This window comes from Megascapheus bottae, chromosome 7, assembly GCF_031878675.1.
Source record: "Megascapheus bottae isolate mThoBot1 chromosome 7, mThoBot2.hap1, whole genome shotgun sequence".
Taxonomy (NCBI): Eukaryota; Metazoa; Chordata; class Mammalia; order Rodentia; family Geomyidae; genus Megascapheus; species Megascapheus bottae.
The window spans coordinates 45,101,427-45,121,462 of NC_143515.1; positions in this window are offsets into that span (position 1 = coordinate 45,101,427).

The following is a 20,036-nucleotide window of genomic DNA, read 5'->3' on the forward strand; positions in this document are numbered from 1 at the left end:
TCTGGTCATTTCCTCTTTACATATACCAAACCTTTGCTAATAAATGACTTGTTGCTACACAAACGTTGCCTTCTTATTTTCTGCAAAGTAGCTTCAGCATCACTCCACCTATTACTTATAGTTGTCTCACAATTCTTCTTTCACCAGCGGGAGTGAGCCTGAATTAGCATAATACCTTTAACCTGAAATCTGCTTCTATCCTACTTCCACCTATTTGAACTCTAGACTTGTCACATCTAATGTCTTAGATAACTATGTCTGGATGCTAATGGGAATCTTAAACCAAACATTGACAAAACAAAATTTCACTGATATTTATCTTTATCACTTAATTGCCATTCTATCCAGTGTTCACCATCTTATAGCCTATCCTGTTGCTGGGACCATATTGCAGCAGTTACTCTAGTTGACAATTTTAGCAAGTGTAGCCAACTTGTCACAAAAATATTCCAAAGTGTTTAGCCAGTCACCTATTTCTATCAGCTATTTTCTCATCCTAACATTAATAAAAAACATAAGATAGTTCTCTTCTCAACTAATCTTCTGTCTGTTTTCTCAGATGGCTCTTCAATTTATTCTCCATGTAATATCCAGTCTGGCTCCTTTTCACGTGCATATAGGTATACTCACATATGTAGTTCTATTCAGAATTACATACTTCATTAAATTGAAAGTCCCTAATAGAATCTAAACTCACTGGGTTGGACTACAGACTCATCAGGAGGTTTTCTGCCTATTGTATCAGCAATCATCATACCTTTGTCTTTCCATTCCATAAACTAGGCTTCTTATCTCCTGCTCCCCCCTACCCACATAGGCCTTTCTTGGTCTTCCTCCTATAGTATCTGCTTCCTGACACAATGTCTTTATCATTCTCACAGACTTTGTTAATGTATGAAATGTATTGTTTATTTTTTTACTACACCCTTAATTTAAAAAGAGTAAAGAACTCAGGGACATGAATAATGTCTAGGGATGGCTGATGCTTACATAACACTATTGATAAGTCATAAGGTACAATTTTACTCATTCAGGAACAAAAATGTGATGCTTAAACTTTTGCCTTGTCACTTGAGTTTAATATATTTCAGTCTCAAAATTGGCTCTATCTTAATAACATCTAGGAGCTTTTATAATATATATATATATATATCTTGTTTTAACAATAAAAATCTTATTTCACTTTCCTGGACTATGATACTTTGGTATGTTTAATACTTTGGAATAGCTTTAAAAACTAAATGTAATATTTAGCAATAGGTGGTAACTATGTTCTAGATATCTATGTCTGTTTATTGTTTTAAATAATACCTATGAGATTGTTTGATAATGTAAACTAGTAAAATTACAAATGGTTATGCAGTTTGAATAACCTTAATAAAAGTGGAATGAATCTTTAAATCATTTTGCAAAAGGACTTTGTATTTCTCCTAGATTTCTTACAAAACTTAAACATTCAAAGTTATTTTACTTAAAAATATCCCTAGTAAATTGGCAAATACGTAAATAGAAATTTATTACTCTAAAAACCAAATGCCTGAAGGGAAACATGACCATTCTCATTTTTTATCACAAGATGTTTAATTGCTGGTTTCTAGTCTGTTTCCTATAAAAATAAAAATCATACCCAATCCACCATCAGAGAAAAAAAATTGTGTTTTAGCAAATGAATTAGTTTTCTAGCCATAAAGATCACAAAATATTCCTGACATTCTCATTTATTTCTTTTCTTCTTCCCTGCCTCTTATAAATAGCATAATAGTTAAAAAATAAAGGACTTGCAAGCCATGAAAATTATCCATTGTTTTACTTTCATTATTCACTGAAAATTTCTTAAAAACCCTTAATTTCTTTTGACCTTTCCATCCATTCATCTTTCTTTTCACTGTAATTTAAGTGTTTAGTGGCATTTTATTTCTCAATCTGGAGAGATGTTAGGATGGTTCTACTTCCTTGTGCAATTCCTCTAAATGTACCATATAATATGACATCTGGAAAATGAAGTGCCTTGGCTATTCTAAGGTAAAAAAACAGATTGCATTAACAAGTCATGTCAACTCTCCATCATAGCCCAGCTAGGAATGCATAGTTTGCTTCTAAACCATTACTTTATAGAATGGAGCTTCTTTAGGTGAATCTCTCTAAACAAATTTATCAAGGAAATATAATACAGGATGATTGGTAGTAAATAAAAAAGCAGGGTTTGTCGGGATGCGTTCAGTATTATACAGAATGGAAGGCATGTTGTCCTGGGGACTTTGACTATGACCACATGTAGAGCTGGCCCTTCACTTCTTACCTCTGCTTTTGATCATCATTTCACCTTAAATATGTTTCTTGTCTGGATCACATTATATCTTCACTGCAGAAGTAACTGAGACATATAATTGCCTAATGTATATCAGCTAATTCCCAGTAAACCTGGAGTTGCTTTGAAGACTGATGCTATAGGGATAGAAGAGAAAATCCCTACCTTCTAGAAACTGCAATGCAGAAATGAATAAAAAATGTAGGTAATATACCAAAGACAAATGTATACACAAGGGGATCTGAATCTACAGAATACTCTTGAACCCCACGGAGGCCTTACTAGAGGAGGTGCTGCCTGAGATTAATCATGTAGCTCAGCTACGACAGGTACAAACCTCTATGAGACACAGATTTCCCCTTTGGGACAAAATAATTTGCTTGTGGCCCTGGAGCCATTTAATTATCCCTCCTTAATCACTGATCCTGATATGCAAGGCAAGGCATGTATTCCTTTATCTTTTTCTTTGTTGCTTGTTGCATTTACCTATTGCTCCTTATCAAATTAACCCCAAAGATAGCCACTTATAACCAACACCAGCTATTTTCTGAGGGTCAGGAACTTGAAAATGGCCTCATAATTTTTCTAAGATTTTGCCAGCCTACTGACTAGGACTATTGTCAATTATGACTTGAGGGCCTACTTCTAAAAACACTCATAGGACACTAGCAGGAGACTCGCTACTTTCCAATGGTCATAGTACAAGATTCTTTGTACCAGGTTGAATGATCCAAAAAGGGAAAGCCATAATACCACCTATCCACTCTGAGAAATAACAGCACTTTCCCAAGTCTAATCAATTGCCCAGGTTTGGAGCAATCACACAGGTGCGAATACAGGAAGTTGGGGATCATTTAGGGGAATCTCAGAAACTGATTATTATGTGAGTTAAATTTTTACTACTAGTAAACTGAATGCCAGTGCCACTTCTGGCTTTTTTGAGTAGTTTATTGGAGATCAGAATCTCATGGAGTTTCCTGCCTGCTCTGGCATCAAACCATGGTCCTCATATCTCAGCCTCCTGCATAACTAGGATTATAGGCATAGGCCACCAGTGTCCAGTCCCAATTAATTCATTTTTATTCAAATATGTTAATATAACTATTCCTAGTAGCAAGTACTTGATTAAGAGCTTATAAAGAATATTTATAAACAACTTAGTTGAATTTTTTCCAGTGTAATTTAATATATGCCGAGCATTTACTGCCTGCTGGCATTGCTTCAGTGTTTGAACTAGTAGACCCACTCAGTCCTCCCATCAGCACTCTGTTAGAGAGCATCCCACAGAGAGGTGGTTGACTCAGGTCACTGTGGTGCTGGCTTTCAAGCGGAAGACCAATTCCATGTCTCAGCTCCCACCATTTCAAAATATAACACTTCAGGCTCATCAGCAGAAGTTTGGGTTATGTCCTATTGCCAATTCTTTTAGGGGAAAAAAAGTAATAATACATGACAGTCAGAGACCAAATGCAGCAGACATTCAATGGAAGTGCAAGGTCCTCCATCCTCATATCTGAGTTGTGAACTACAACAGTCCCCGGAGTCATAACAAACTCACCTCAGGTCAGCAGTGCATAATACAATATAATCAGTGCTACCAGAGATGCGTGGCCATGGCACCACTAGATATCGAAGGAGGAAGTACAGTGTTCTGTGACCACGCTTTACCAACAGGCTCAATGGCAAGTTCAAGAAAAATATGCACCTAAATTAAGCAGGACATAATTCTAGGGACTTTTTAAAACTCCTCATGACAAAATATTCACATCATCATTTCTGATTCTCTACTTCCCTTCTATAAGGAAAACGCTAATCAATAAAATTTAGATCATAAACCCTTTCCTAGCTAAAGGAATAAATAACTTACTTAAGTGATCCTCTCATGAAGGACAGTGAAAAAGAACTAAATAAAAGGATGAAATGGTGGATTTAACAGAGCTGTTGTTGAAGACAGGCATAATTGTATTCAAGAATGGGAAGGAAATGATTGACTGATGGTGAGAGAGAAAATTTCAGTAAACAACTCAAACTGAGTTTAAAAAGAAATTAGAAAGAAAAGCCTGAAAATTAAAGTAGTTGAAATGAATAATTTATTGAATCGGTTTGGCACTAGCATATAATATAAATAGAATATAAATTCTGGAGAGATTGATTCTATATAGAATATATAGAATCAATTTACTTTCTGCAAAGGCATCAAATTCATAAAGAGTGTCTTTTCAAAAACAATATTGTAGCAACAACTTGATGTGTGAATGGGATAATTGAGCCTATCTGTTTTCTTCATACTAGTCACCCAGATTAATTTGAGACAGACCATACACTAAAACATCAGGGCTACAACCCTACAGCTTCTAGAAGAAAAACATAAGTGATCATTTAAAACACTGAGAATAATGCTGCAATGAACATTTTTGTGCTAGTGGATTTAGTATGCCCTAGTTTCTGGATGGTTGGGTAAATGCCAAGTACTGGAATTGCTGGATCATAGGGGAGCTCTATGTTTAGTCTTTTGAGGGATTGCCATACTGCTTTCCATAGTGGTTGAACGAGTTTGCACTCCCACCAACAGTGTAGTAGGGATCCCTCCTGGCCACATCCCCTCCAGAATCTGTTCTTATTATTTTTCCTGATCCTGGCCATTCTAACTGGAGTGAGGTGGAATCTTAGAGTTGTTTTGATTTGCATTTCTTTTATGACCAGAGATGTTGAGCATTTCTTCAAGTGTCTATAAGCCATTTTTGTTTCTTCTTCAGAGAAGACTCTCTTTAAGTCTTTGGCCCATCTTTTAATGGGATGGTTGTTACTTTGGAGATTAGTTTTGAATTGATTCAATTTTTTGAGCTGTTGATATATTTTAGATATATGGAACCAACTTAGATGTCCCTCAGTTGATGAGTGGATCAACAAGATGTGATATTTATACACAATGGAATTCTATGCTGCTGTCAGAAAAAAACTACATCGCCCCATTTGTTAGGAAATGAAAAGACCTAGAAAAAATCATATTAAGTGAAGTAAGCCAGACTCAAAGGAACTTAGGCTCAATGGTTTCCTTCATTTGTCATAATCAGTAGAAACCTTGGGCTCTCCTAGCAGAGATTTGCAATAGAGCAAAACCTTGATACATAAGGCCATATAGTATGATGCTAATTGAAAGCATCTCTAGGATATAGAAACAAAAGCCATATAATGAATGATTGTTGTCCTTAATGTACTATGTTATCTCTCATCTCTTTTGCTGTCCCTTGGTTATATCATATTGTTACATTATCTCACTTTGTTATCTGATATATTGGATATATTTGTATTTGGTTATTTGAAATTGGATAGGGAAGGGGGGAAAACCAAGATGGGGGGGTAGGGAGGAGGGTAATGGGGACCAAGACATGTGAAAGGGTATCAATGTATGTGAATAATGTACATTCTATCTGGCAAATATCATGTAACCCTTTTATTAATTACAATAAAAATATATTAAAAAATCACTGAGAAGACAAAATTTCATCACTGAAAGCCAGGCACTGGCACCTGTAATCCTAGCTACTCAGGAGGCTGAGATCTGAGGATCACTGTTCAAAGTCAGCCTAGGCAGGAAAGTCTGTGAGTCTCTTATCTCCAATTAACCACCAGAAAACCAGAAGTCATACTGTGAGCTAGCCTTGAGCTGAAGAGCTCAGGGATAATGCCCAGGCCTAGAAAGCAAGCCCCATAACCGACAACCAAAGAAAAGAAAAAAAATGATCACTGAAACAAAATTAAGAGTGACCATCAAGATTAAAATAGTCACACCATAGGTGCACACCTAAGGACTTGAAAATCATAGCCAGGGATGGGAAGAAAATGTCTACAATCTAATTCAAAGTACTTGGCTATCAAGAATAGGTCAAAATGGGGCTGGGAATTTGGCCTAGTGGTAGAGTGCTTGCCTAGCATGCACGAAGAACCGGGTTCGATTCCTCAGTACCACATGCATAGAAAAAAGCTGAAAGTGGTGCTGAGGCTCAAGTGGTAGAGCTCTAGCCTTGAGAAAGTCCAAGGACAGTGCTCAGGCCCTGAGCTCAAGCCCAGTACTGGCAAAAAAAAAAGAATAGGTCAAAATGAATTCTGGAAATGGTAATCAAAACAGCAAGCTTCAGCCACCATTTTTCACTCTGTTGCTTTACCTTTCTGTGTATTTTATAGAGTTTGCTTGATCTGTTTATTTTTATTATTCCTGTGTATGCAACTATGACTATTTGCACAGAAAACCATATTGCATATTGTGCTTCAGCCATATTCCTTCTATAAGTATCAGCCTCTATTTATGAAGACAGAATATGTGTTTTTCTTGTCTTGGGACATCATAGAGGTATCTTCCTGAATTTATGGCTCTCATTAATTCTCATGAATTCTTTTTTAGCCAGGGTACTTTCCCAATGAATTCAAAACCTTTGTTTTTTTCATCAGGCAAGAAGGTGAAAATTTTAAATTTAGGTTCAGCAGCTCAGAAAATCTGAACAAAAAAATATACAGACAGTTTATTCCAATGCATTGAACCCACCGTCCACCTATGACTCTTGCTTTTATGATTTCCTTTTTGTAATATATAATCTTTCTTCCTGCCTACCCAAGATACATTCAGCAGGGAAAACCTGAGACCATCATAAAGTCATTGTGTGTAATCCTGGCACATTCTGAGTAGGAACTCACACTCACCCAACAGCTACACAAATGACTCTTGCTGCACACGGCTCTGATGCACCTGCTACTGCATTGCATATTGGGAGACCAAGCACTTGGTCTCCTATTTGCTCACCTCTGATACATGCCCAGGTCCTTTCCATGACTTACACTAATTTTCCTATTTCAATCTTATATTCAGGACTCTTCAACCTTCGCTGTACTCCTTTACTATTATTCATTATTCATGCTTTCCCATGAACTTTTTGTCTAGAAAATTTTGAAAATAAAATACTACAGTGAAATTTGTTAAGGACACTGTCTCTATTACTGGAGCTCTCATGCTGCTGTGCTTTCTCTAAGAATGGTATTAGAATGGCAAGGTATGTTTTTTAAGGTAAGCTTTGATTTATTTTGTTTGTACATATGTGACTGTAATGCACAATTTCAAGACCCTTGTTCTAGGACTTTCCTTACTGACCTCTATGGCAAAGGTTTTGCGTGTCTTTAAGTTATTATTGTGAGGAAAGTTCAAAGAGGGTTCTCAATATACCCGGCCACAGTTTAGTCTAATTTTTAATAATAGTATAGCTCTTGCCAAGGTTTTTTGTTTTATTCTACTGATAGTGGAATTTTATCTCAAGGCCTGTACTCATTCCACTTGCTTACTAAACTGTAATTCTATCCCTTAAGCCATGCCTCCCTCCAGCCCTACTTTTTGCTCAATAGTTTGGAGTCTTACAGACTTTCCTCTCAAGGCTGGCTCTGAACCATGATCCTACAGGTCTCAGCCTCCTGAATAACTAGAATTACAGTCATGAGCCATCAGTGCCCTGCTTTTCAGTCATATAAAACAGCAAATCAATTAGATATATTTTGGTACTGTTTGTTTTAAATTAAAGAGTAAATGAAATAAAGGAGGAAACAAACATCAATAATAGATGTTCAACTGATTAAAGTGATCTTAATTGTCATTTCATTGATATTTTGATCAAAATGATCAATAGCAGCACAAGTAAGATCATCAAAAAGTAAGTTCATCTATACCTATTAAAATGTCACCATAATGCCTATTATTCTGTTAAAGAAGCAAAGGTTTTAATTTCCTTGGGAAATAAAACAAATTATTCACAATCTGAGAGAGAAAGAGAGAAGGAGAGAGAGAGAGAGAGAGAGCGAGAGCGAGAGAGAGAGAGAGAGAGAGAGAGAGAGAGAGAGAGAGAGAGAGAGAGAGAGAGAATTGCAATGCTCTCTGTTGTAAAGTTTTAGGGTTGAGTGCCAAATCTACCCATGATCTAATCATCAGGGGTTCTTTTCCTCTCACACAAAGGCATGATGTCTTTTAACAGTTGCATGGTGTGGGGGATGGAATCCAGAACCTTGCACAGGCTATGCAAGTTAGGCAAGTGTTCTATCTATCTATCATACCTTCTTCATGAATAAAATCAATGGCATTTCTAGCATCTGCCTCCATTTACTATTTTTACAAAACTTTGTACAGTCATTTCATGGACACACTCATTCTGGTAGGTTTTTAGTTTTCACAGAAAAAAATTCCCTCTTAAATAGATTAGTGCATTCACCATTCCTGGCAGGTAGGTACAATGAATCAATGATGTGAAAAAGGAGGTGCAAGAATCTTTTCCCCTTTAATAGACACCTTAGCCAAGTCCTACAATATCCAACAGACAGTCAAAAAATTTCCCAGGCTGTTTTTCTTGAATTAGAAAAAAATCTATATCTCCTTTCTCATCATCTTCTTCATTTTAGGTAGTCAGTATTTTCTTTAAAAATTATGACTTTTCCTTGGATCATGCTAACCAAAATTTCTATTTTCTGTTTGAAGAAGGTAGAAGCCTGTGCAAACCCAAGGACTTTGATGTTTATCCTAAGTGAAAAAATGCATTCCACATAATTTGAACAAACAAGTATCCAGAGGTCAAGAAACTCAGAAGCCAAATTTCTAAAAGAAATTTGAACTAGAAAAAGTGAAGAAAGAGTGACATTCTACAAAAAAGAAATGTATGCATTACCTAAATTGTGAAATGGTAATCCGCTGTACAATACTTTAATAATGACAATCAAATTCTATTTTGAAGCATTAGCAAACATTCACTGTACATGATGGGGCTGTTTCTTGAGCTGCTCCCATCCATGTATACGAGTATCCTGACCCACCAAGCCAGCCCTGTCCATCTGCTTCCACACACTATGTGTCCTCCTTAAGAACAATTTTAATAGGTTTATTTTGCTGTTCTCATCTTTGCAAGTCAAGTTCTAGAGCCACATTCACCTTCCCCTCTCCCCTTTGGCACAGCCTCCTACCAGTAGAGCCTGCAATTTGTTAACATACTTATTTACACATAGGTGATTGGATGAAAGACTCATGTCAATCACAATTGTGCAGAAATTGGTATGCTTGTGGTCCCTTTATATTTCCTTTTCAGAGGACGAAGACCCTCTGTCCTCTATATTTTCATTTCTCTATGCCTAATGGAAAAGCCTCAGTATCCTTCCCCAGCAAGACAGTCTCTTAGCTTTTAATTATTTATATATATTTTTGGTCAATTGTGGGTCTTGAACTTAGAGCCTGGGCACTGTTCCTGACCATTTTTGCACAAAGTTAGCACTACCACTTTAAGCCACAACACCACTTCAATGTTTCAGGTGAGTAATTGGAAATAAGAGTCTCACAGACTTTTCTGCCTGGACTGGCTTCAATCCTTGATCCTCGGGTCTCAGCCTCTTGATTAGCAGGGATTACAGGCTTTCTGGGAACATTCATAGGCTAGGGGCTAGTCCACACTTCTTGCAAGAAGCCACACAGTAATTATTTCAGCCTTTACACACAATATGATCTCTGCTATAGCTACACAGTTCAACCACTACACACAGAATACAAAGGAATGAGATAGTTATATTCCAATTGACTTATTAAGCAAGGAAGAAGCTGCAAGCCACAGGTTCTCAATGGCTTTTCTAGGCTATCAGCTCTTTGGGGACAAGAGAGAAAAATCTTATTGACACTGGTCTACAGAAAGGACTCTATGTGTTGCTATGTGTTACAAGCCACTGATTTTAAGTCAATAACATTTCCATGGGCCTAATTTAAATAAAATAAACTAATTCTTGAAGTGTTATAGTGTAATTTTCCCTTTGTGGACTCATTTAACATGTCTATAAGGGTCTTAAAAAAAAACTATTTTAATTATTAAAAGAACAGGGTGATTGGGGCCATGTATTTGAGGAGAAGAATTTAATCTGGTTAGTTGACACAGAGCATCTAAAATGTATTCTATATGACAACATAATTTTCAATAATATTCATATTATCACCAATAATAATCATTAGTTTCTTTATATATTTTTTACTTCTTAAACAACAATTAAAAGTTGAAATGTTTCCATTTTAAAGACATCCAGATTCAAGTATGTATATATTAACTACAAGGCTCATTGAGAAAGAAAAGATCTCATAAATTTTATTTCATTTCATGCTTTCAAGTTTCAAACAAAAGAAATCAAGTGCTGTATAAAATGACAAGATGATAGGAGTTCATCTCTTTTTCTCCAATTCAGTAATTACTGGACTATCACTGGTTATTGGCTATTTAAACAGAGGAAGATGTAACTCCACAGGAGTTAGAGGAAACAGCTTTGCTCAAAGCCTGGTCTTAATTTCTAAAGCAGTAAAATCTGCATGTATCAGCGACCAACTGTGTAGCTAGAAAGTCTTCAAAAGAACTTTCAAGTAGAACAAAAAGCCCATTAAAGGATTCTGAAAAATGTGAAAATTGGTGTGTGTGTGTGTGTGTGTGTACTTAGAAATCAGAGCCTAAAATTTCTTGAAGAGAAGGCTATCTTACCTTAACACAGTTTAAGACTCCAGGTTCCTGGAGAGTTACCAAAAATCATTAGGGTTTTAAAAAATATATATTTATATTATTTTTAAGAAGTTGTATAAAGAGGCTACCATTCAACAAATCAGTTTATAAGTACAAGGTATCTTGATCAATATTACTTATTTCATCATATTCTCACACTTAACCCTCCCTTAAATGTTTTAGTTTAATTAGATGTGCATTGAATATTATGACTGCATTGATCATTAGTTTTATCCTTAATCTCTTCAGATGTAGGTGGCCCTGGAAGGGCCATATCTGCTCATTTGTCCTTCACTAGACACTTGTCTTGACTTTTCAATACCTACTACATCTCTTACCCAGAGAAATCAGGGATGAGGGCTTCAGGTTCTAAATATAAACTTTAAAGGATATTTGGGAAATGACTATAGTCTTTAATTCTGATATTCTATACTTGTATTACCATTTCAAAGCTGGGGGAGAATATGTTTAGCTATAACTGAAGAAAAAAGGAAGAGAGAGAGAGAGAGAGAGAGAGAGAGAGAGAGAGAGAGAGAGAGAGAGAGAGAAAGAGAAATAAAGATTGAGGGAGGGAAGGAAAAAAGGAAAGAAATGGAGGAAAGAAAGAGGGAGAGAGATAGAAAGGAAAGAAAGAAAGAAGGAAGGAAAAGAAAGAAAGAAGAAGAAAGAAAGAAAGAAAGAAAGAAAGAAAGAAAGAAAGAAAAAAAGAAAAAGAAAAAGAACAAACTCAGAAAGATTGCAGCTCTACTCCATTTGAGGCAAAAATCAAGATTGCAATTTCAACAAAGTAGGTTCATACTATAGTCCCAGTTTCATGGGTGAGGGGTAGTGGGATCACATTCTCAAGTTAGCCCTGGAAAACTCATGAGACATTATCTGAAAATGTAGGTTACAAGCATTGCTAAGTGGCAGAGCATTGGCCAAGCTAGCATTCAAATCCTAGTGCCAAAAAAAAAAGTGAAATCGATATAACCATGTTATAAAATGATGTGAAAAACATGAACTTTTTGATAAGATGTAAGATTAGAGATGTAAGAAAGCACTTAGAAAAAAGGAAGAACTTTATCAGTTGAACAAATAGACAATATAAAATTCTAGTTGAGATAAAGAATATTTGAATTATTCAATGATGGTCAAAGACATAATTTTTACCTGCTTTTAATGTATATTAATACTAAAAGCAGGAAACCAAACTGAAATATAGTGGACTCTATGCAGAGCTCAGACAGTATAACTTTTACAAAAACTAGTTTACAACCCAACAAAATCAACATCAGGAAATGGGTATATCCAAGAGGAGGTAGGGCTAAGGGGAGCGGGGAAGATGAATAAAGAGGAGAAAGGGGGGGTGAGAATGCAGTCAAGAGTTCATTGTATTTACCACAAAACTACGGAAAGTCATGAAAGGGCTGGGAGAAAGGGGATGAGAATATTGAAGAGATGACACTGATCAAGGTACATTGTATTGCTAAACTGCTTTCTTATATGGGACCTCCTTTGTACCACTACTTAAAGCTAATTTAAAAAGAATTTTTAAGGGCAGGTAACCATTCTACAGAAACATTTCTTAGCTGGGTAATAAAAGCTCAGTAGCCAGGCTATAGGTACAAGCTCTAGGAATGACACCAAAAAACAAATAAGCAAATACATAACTAAAAAAAGAAAGAAGGATGAAAGATGAAAAGAAAATAGTATTTCTTTGAATACTTTGACAACATTTAGAATACTACTCAGTACATCTTTAGTATTTGAAAAGCTGTTGGATGAGCTGGTGTCAGCAGCCCTCTCTTGTAGCTACACAGGAGGCTGAGATCTTAAGATCTCAGATCAAAACCAGCCTAGGCAGGAAAGTCTCTAAAACTCTTATCTCCAATAAACTGTTCAGAATAAGCTGGAAGTAGTGTTGTGGCTTAAATGTTAGAGTGCTAGCTTTGAGCTAAAGAAGCTGAAGGGCAGCATCCAGACCCAGAGTGTAAGGCCCAATGAACTGAATTTTTTTTGCCAGTCTTGGGCTTGAGCTCAGGGCCTGAGCACTGTCCTTGGACTTTCTCAAGGCTAGAACTCTACCACTTGAGCTTCAACACCACTTCTGGCTTTTTTTTTCTGTGTATGTGGTGCCGAGGAATCGAACCCGGGTCTTCGGGCATGCTAGGCAAGCACTCTACCACTAGGCCAAACTCCCAGCCCCCAATGAGCTGATTTTTATAAAGGTATGTAATCTTTTTTTTAGCTGATTGACTCTGTCTTTAATTTTTTTAATTATTTTTTTCATATATTTTTATTGTAATTAATAGAAGGGTTACACTTCATATACATTGATACCCTTAAAGGTATGTAATCTTAATAGGCTTAAAGAGTGATTCCTCAGGGAAAGACAAAGGAATAATGCCACTCACAGAAAAAAGACAGATGTAACATGTAATGAATGATGAATGAGAATACCTCCTGAAATTCTCTGCAGAAAGATGCCTAAGTCACTGCAGTGGTTCTTGGGTTACCTTTGATGTTCTCTCCTTGTAAAAGTGCTTTGTCCTAATTTTTTTCTACTTTAGATTGACAGACATGCCTCCATCTTTGAAGGGAGAAAAATACACACCTCACTATTTTTTCCCAAAAGTTTATTTTTCCAAAAGTTAAAAGAACTGAAAGAAAAACTCAAGTAAATTCATAAAGACACTTAGTAAGAAAAAAATTAACTAGGAGCAGTGTATGAATGTGGCTCTTGAAAATATATTCTTTAGTGTAGAGCATATTTTATTAATCATAAAAGCTTTGCTTTATGATTTTAGAATTATTAAATACATCTAATCATTGTTTCATATCCTACCTAGATGAGAATTCTATCATATATAGTATTTTTTAATTTATTTTTTTTCAGTGAAACTCCTCTTAATTCTAATGATAATTTTTCTTAGGGTCCACTATTCTAATATGTGATATATCCACACAAACTTAGTTTTCCAATTAGTGTTCTTGTACTGTATCTTTTCCAATCAATAGCAGGCAAATTTTATATGTCCTTCCACATAAATACATGTGTTTCTCTATGTATATATATATAAACTATAAGTAACATAAATGTGAAATTTTATTCTAGTGATATTTGTCCTTAATTGAGACAACGCCTAGAACCACAGAATATAATCACAAAACAAACAACAATGTCAGTTTTGCCTAAGAAGCTGTCAGAAATGTGAATTCTCACATTACCCATTTGTTCCAGAGAAGAAAGCAAGCATTTCTGTAAAAATTTCCAAAAATACCCACATATTCTGACTAATCTGGGGCCTGAGCATGGGCCAAGACACATTGTAAATAATTAATATTGATGCTACAGTAAGTAGGTTTTAACCCAATGTTTTTGACTGCTTTTCTAATTCTAATTAAAATTAAACTAAGAATATTCAAAGCACTGTTATATTGAGCTAAAGAGAGGAAGCTGTTAGAAATTAAGGGACATTTTTAACACTACATTTTTGGCCATGTGTTAAATCGATGAGAGATTGGTTTTAGTTTATTTTTAAAGAAATAGCTAGCTTGAAAGAAGAAGGAAGATGGTGCCGAGACAATAGGGATGCTGCCTAGCTCTCTCTCACAAAAAGAGAGAACCAGGGAGTCCCACGAGCCAACTACCTTAAGAAATCCACAACAACAAACTCAAAAAGCAACGGAGAAGGACTCAAACCAGAAAAGAAATCCAGATAAAGCTCACATCCAACTTTCTCAAAGAATTCGGAACACGAGGACCCCTCCCCACCTCTCTCCTCTGGCTCCAAACTGCTAAAGCCGCGGAAAGCAGCAGCTGGCGCCGGCTCCATGCTGGAAAAGGGCGGCGGGCGCCAGCTCTAAGCCACGAAAAGTGGCGGCAGTGGAGGGCGCCAGGCCGGGAGCCCAACTGCTGCAGAAACCAGCACAGAACCAGGCCAGCGAACGGCAGAAGCAGCGGAACTCAGACGCGGAACCAGAACAGCAAGCAGTGGAAATCAGACGCAGAACACAGGCAGCGGCTGAGACCCAAGGGGAGTGAAAGACTCCCCACCAACGTAGAGCACCCTCAGACGGACACAGAGGCGTGAGTAATACAGCACGTCCCCAAACACATCAGGAAAGCAGAGAGGGTACCAAGCAATAGAACTTAATTCAGACCCCTCCACCCTGCCCGAGAAAGACTGGCGGGAGCAGGGGGACAAGGAATTTAGAATCCTGTCCCTTCCCTCAACAGCCCCCGCCCTCAGGCCATTGACTGGAGATTGATAGGTGGGCTACCTAAGACTCAGCACCCCACCAAGGGAGGCGGGGCTGTCCCAACTCCCACCCGCCCAACAGGCTCAAACCCCAGCCCTCTGACTGGAGACTGACAAGCAGGTGGACCCTAAGACTCAGCACCCCACCAGGGGAGGCGGAGCGGTCCCAGCTCCCACCCGCCCACCCGGCTCCTCTCCCAGGCCACTGGATCTGGAGAGTGGAGGGCACTGGGACCCTGCCTTACAACAGCGGGTAGGAGGTGCGGGAAAATAGGAGCCAGCATCTGCCCCCCCTCAATTCTTGAGCAGGGCATCCTCCAGCTGGGAATCCTGAGCAAGACAACACCGAGGGGCCCCCCACAGTCACAGACTCTGACAAAGCAGTGGAAACACAGCAGGGATCTGAAGGGCCAACCAGCAGCCAAGCTCCCCTTCTGAGAATCAAAAAGGCGCTGCTCCGCCCTTGGAGCCCACATACTCAGCTGGGCCCCACCCCTTGGAACAGAGGGGTCTCCTGCTGGTCCTGCTGAGAGCTCCTGGAAACTCTCAATGCCCAGACCCTTGGCTTGGGGCCGCCCCTGGAAGCAGCACAGGAAAACGTCTGCCAACCACGCTCAGACGGAAGCTCGCAGATCCAACCCATGGTCCACTGTGAGACCACTGGTTGGGCTAAGAGCTAGTCGTGCAGCAACACATAAGTTTTATTCTAATACTTTCCAAACTTTGTACTCAAATACGCTACCTACTTACCAACTTAGGTCAGTTATCCTTACGCTATACCTTTCCCTCATTACTACAATATTCTTACACTCCTACGTTAATCCTCTTGTACCTCCCCTGACTTCTCTCATTCTATTTTTCTATCTCTGGACCTCTGTTTCTCTTTCAACCCTTATACTGCATGGATCTACACTTGATGGCTGTTGAGCAATACTGTATATCTAGGTGTTTAATTATTCTCTAGGCTCAGAGGGACTTAAAGACAATAGGGATTGGATTGAGAGGCTTATTGTTTTGGGTATAAATCGCTTATCAGTGGATGTATTAGACTGGTCTGTAACTGCACAAAAAGAAAGAGTGATAACACCAATCAAAACTTGTGAACATCTAGTGTCTGCCAGCTACAGAGGTCTAGGTTGGTTATATCTGAAAAACTATAATCGTGTTTAGTATTAATCTTGCTCCCATTTTCAAATGGGCAGAACAAGAAACTCAAGAAAAGTGTCAAATCAAGAAACAACATCCCCCACCCAATGTAAACAGACAATGGAAGAGTCACTGGCAAACTGAGAGGAGAGTCTTCCAAGTGCTATACAAATGCAATTGATAAACATCATTAATGAAAAATGTGAAAATATAAAGAAAGAGATAAGGGAGGAAGCCATAGCTGAACAAGAGGAAACCATAAACAAGGTGATAAGTGAAAAAGAAGAAGCCATAAAGGAGGCCATAATAAAGGTTTTTCAAAGAAAGATGGATGAATTCATAGAATCCACAAATAAAAAGGTGACTGAACTCCAGCAAATGTTCAAAGAAAATAAAGCTACTGAGCTAACCACTCAAATGGAAATCAAGGAGCTAAAGAAACCTAGACCTCTAAAAGAAGAGATGCAAGACATCAAAAATGAGCAATTAGAAGGAAGGGAGATGAAAAATAAAGTAGATAGCTTTGATAGCAGGTTAGACAATGCAGAGGAGAGAATTTCCGGGGCTGAAGATTATTTAGTTATCATAGAGAAAGAACAGAAAATGAGTCAATCCAAATCTAGGAAAAATGAGAGAGCGCTTCAGGAGGTCCAAGATACAATTAGGAAGCCTAATTTAAGGCTAATTGGTATTGAGGGGGGCCTGTAGAAAGAGGTCAATGGTATTGGAAATATACTTCAAGGAATCATCTCAGAAAATTTCCCAAATATCCAGAAGGGCAGGCCCATCCAGATACAAGAAGCTTTTAGAACCCCAAACAGACCTGACCAGAAAAGAACATCCCACCGCCACATCGTAATCCGAACTGGATCAATAGAAACCAAAGAAAGGATCCTAAAGGCAGCCAGGGAAAAGGGATCAGTAACCTATAAAGGAAAACCAATCAGAATAACCCCAGATTTCTCAGCAGAGATCATGCAAGCAAGAAAGAAGTGACTGGAAGTATATATGTCATGCCCTTAAGTCAAATAACTACCAACCAAGAATACTGTATCCAGCTAAGCTCTCATTCATAACTGAGGGAACAATAAAAACATTCCATTCCAGGGAAAAGCTGCAACAATATGTCGCAACAAAACCAACACTACAGAGAATTCTCAAAATCTTCTATACATAGTAAACCAAAATAAATGCAATATAGGGAAAGAAATGGCACCTAAACAGCATACCATCTAAGGACCACAAGAACTGTCAAGACACAGGCCCTAATAAAAGCTTTTAAAAATGGTAGGACCTAATAAATATCTCTCAGTCCTAACTCTCAATATCAATGGACTTAACTCTCCAATTAAACGGCCTAGGCTGTCTAGTTGGATCAAAAAGCAAGAGCCATTGTTCTGCTGTCTTCAAGAGACACATCTTACCCAAAAAAAACAATCATCTTTTGAAAGTGAGAGGTTGGAATAAACTCTATCAAGCTAATGGCCCCATAAACAGACTGGAGTTGCCATCCTCATATCAGATAAAATAGACTTCAAACTAAAATTAGTAAGAAAAGACAAAGAAGCTTACTACATACTACTAAAGGGATCTAACCTCCAGGAAGACATAACGATCCTAAATATTTACATACCCAATCCCGGAGCTCCGAACTTCATCAAGCAAACTTTACTTACACTGAAACCATATATAGATCGAAATACAGTTATTGTCGGTGACTTTAACATACCGCTCTCACCTATGGACAGATCAACAAGGCAAAAACTCAACAGAGAAACCTTAGAACTGAACAACTATATAGACCAACTAGATCTAACAGACATCTGCAGAATATTCCACCCAGCAACTACACAATATACGTTTTTCTCAGCAGCACATGGAACATTTTCCAAAATAGATCACATCTTAGGCCATAAAACAAACTTGGTCAGATTCAGAAACACTGAAATTATTCCCTGCATTCTCTCAGACCACAAAGGCATCAAATTGGAACTGAGCACCCAACTCCACCAACGAAACCCCTGTAACTCATGGAGACTGAACAACACATTGTTGAATCACCAATGGGTCATCGAAGAGATCAGAACAGAAATCCAACAGTTTATGAAATTTAACAGTAAGGAGCACACAAAATACCAACTCCTTTGGGACACAGCAAAGGCAGTACTCAGAGGAAAATTTATAGCGCTGAGTGCCTACAACAACAAGTTGGAAAAATTGCAAACCAACAAGTTAATGTCTCACCTTAAGCTCCTGGAAAAAGAGCAACAAACCAACCCTAATCCCAGTAGAAGAAAGCAAATAATTAAAATCAAAGCAGAATTAAATGATTTGGAATCCAAAAAAACTATAGAAAGAATCAACAAAACAAGGAGTTGGTTCTTTGAAAGAATTAACAAAATTGACAAGCCCTTAGCAAATCTTCCCCAAAAAAAGAGAGCATATCGAAATAAACAAAATCACAGATGAAAATGGTAATATCACGACAGAAATTACCAAGATCCAGAATATCATGAGGGAATACTTCTGAAACCTTTACGCCAACAAATTTGAGAATCTAGATGAAATGGATGAATTCCTAGCCAATATTAACATAGCCACACTGAACCAGGAAGAACTAACCCAAGTAAACAGGCCTATTTCAAGCACTGAAATAGAAATGGCAATTAGAGAACTTCCACCTAAGAAAAGCCCAGGGCCAGATGGATTCACAGCTGAATTCTATAAGGTCTTCAAAGCAGAGCTCACATCAATACTCCTCAAGCTCTTCAACAAAATTGAAAATGAAGGTTCTTTACCAAACTCATTCTATGAAGCCAGTATAACCCTCATCCCCAAACCAGACAGAGATTCATCAAAGAAAGAGAACTATAGACCTATTTCTTTGATGAACATCAATGCAAAACTTCTCAACAAAATACTGGCCAACACTTTACAACTACTCATCAAAAAAATTATACACTATGATCAAACTGGATTCATCACAAGGAGGCAAAGCTGGTTCAAGATACACAAATCAATTAATATAATTCAACACATCAACAGGAGCAAGGACAAAAATCACATGTTTGTCTCAATAGACGCGGAAAAGGCATTTGACAAGATCCAACACCCCTTTATGTTAAAAGCTCTGGAGAAACTAGGAATCCATGGAACATTCCTCAATGTAATAAAGGCTGTGTATGAGAAACCCACTGCTAGTATTACACTTAATGGTGAAAATCTAAAGCCATTCCCTCTAAAATCAGGAACGAGACAAGGATGCCCACTCTCTCCACTCCTCTTTAACATATTACTAGAATTCCTAGCCAGTGCAATAAGGCAAGAAGCAAGCATAAAGGGGATCCAAGTAGGGAAAGAGGAAATAAAACTATCCCTCTTTGCAGATGACATGATTCTGTATTTAAAGAATCCTATAGACTCTACTCCCAAGCTCCTTCAGCTGATCCAAAACTTTGAAAGAGTAGCAGGCTATAAAAATCAACCCTCAAAAATCAACTACCTTCCATTATGTCAACAGTGAGAGGAACGAGGCAATAAGCAGGAAAGAAACTCCTTTCACAATAGCCTCAAAGAAAATAAAGTATCTAGGAATTAGCTTAACAAAGAATGTAAAGGACCTTTTTGATGAAAACTTTAAAACCCTAAAAAAGGAAATTAAAGCAGAACTAAGGAAATGGAAAAACCTCCCATGCTCCTGGATTGGAAGAATCAACATTGTGAAAATGACAATCTTGCCAAGGGCTATCTACAAATTCAATGCAATACCCATCAATATCCTAATGGCATTCT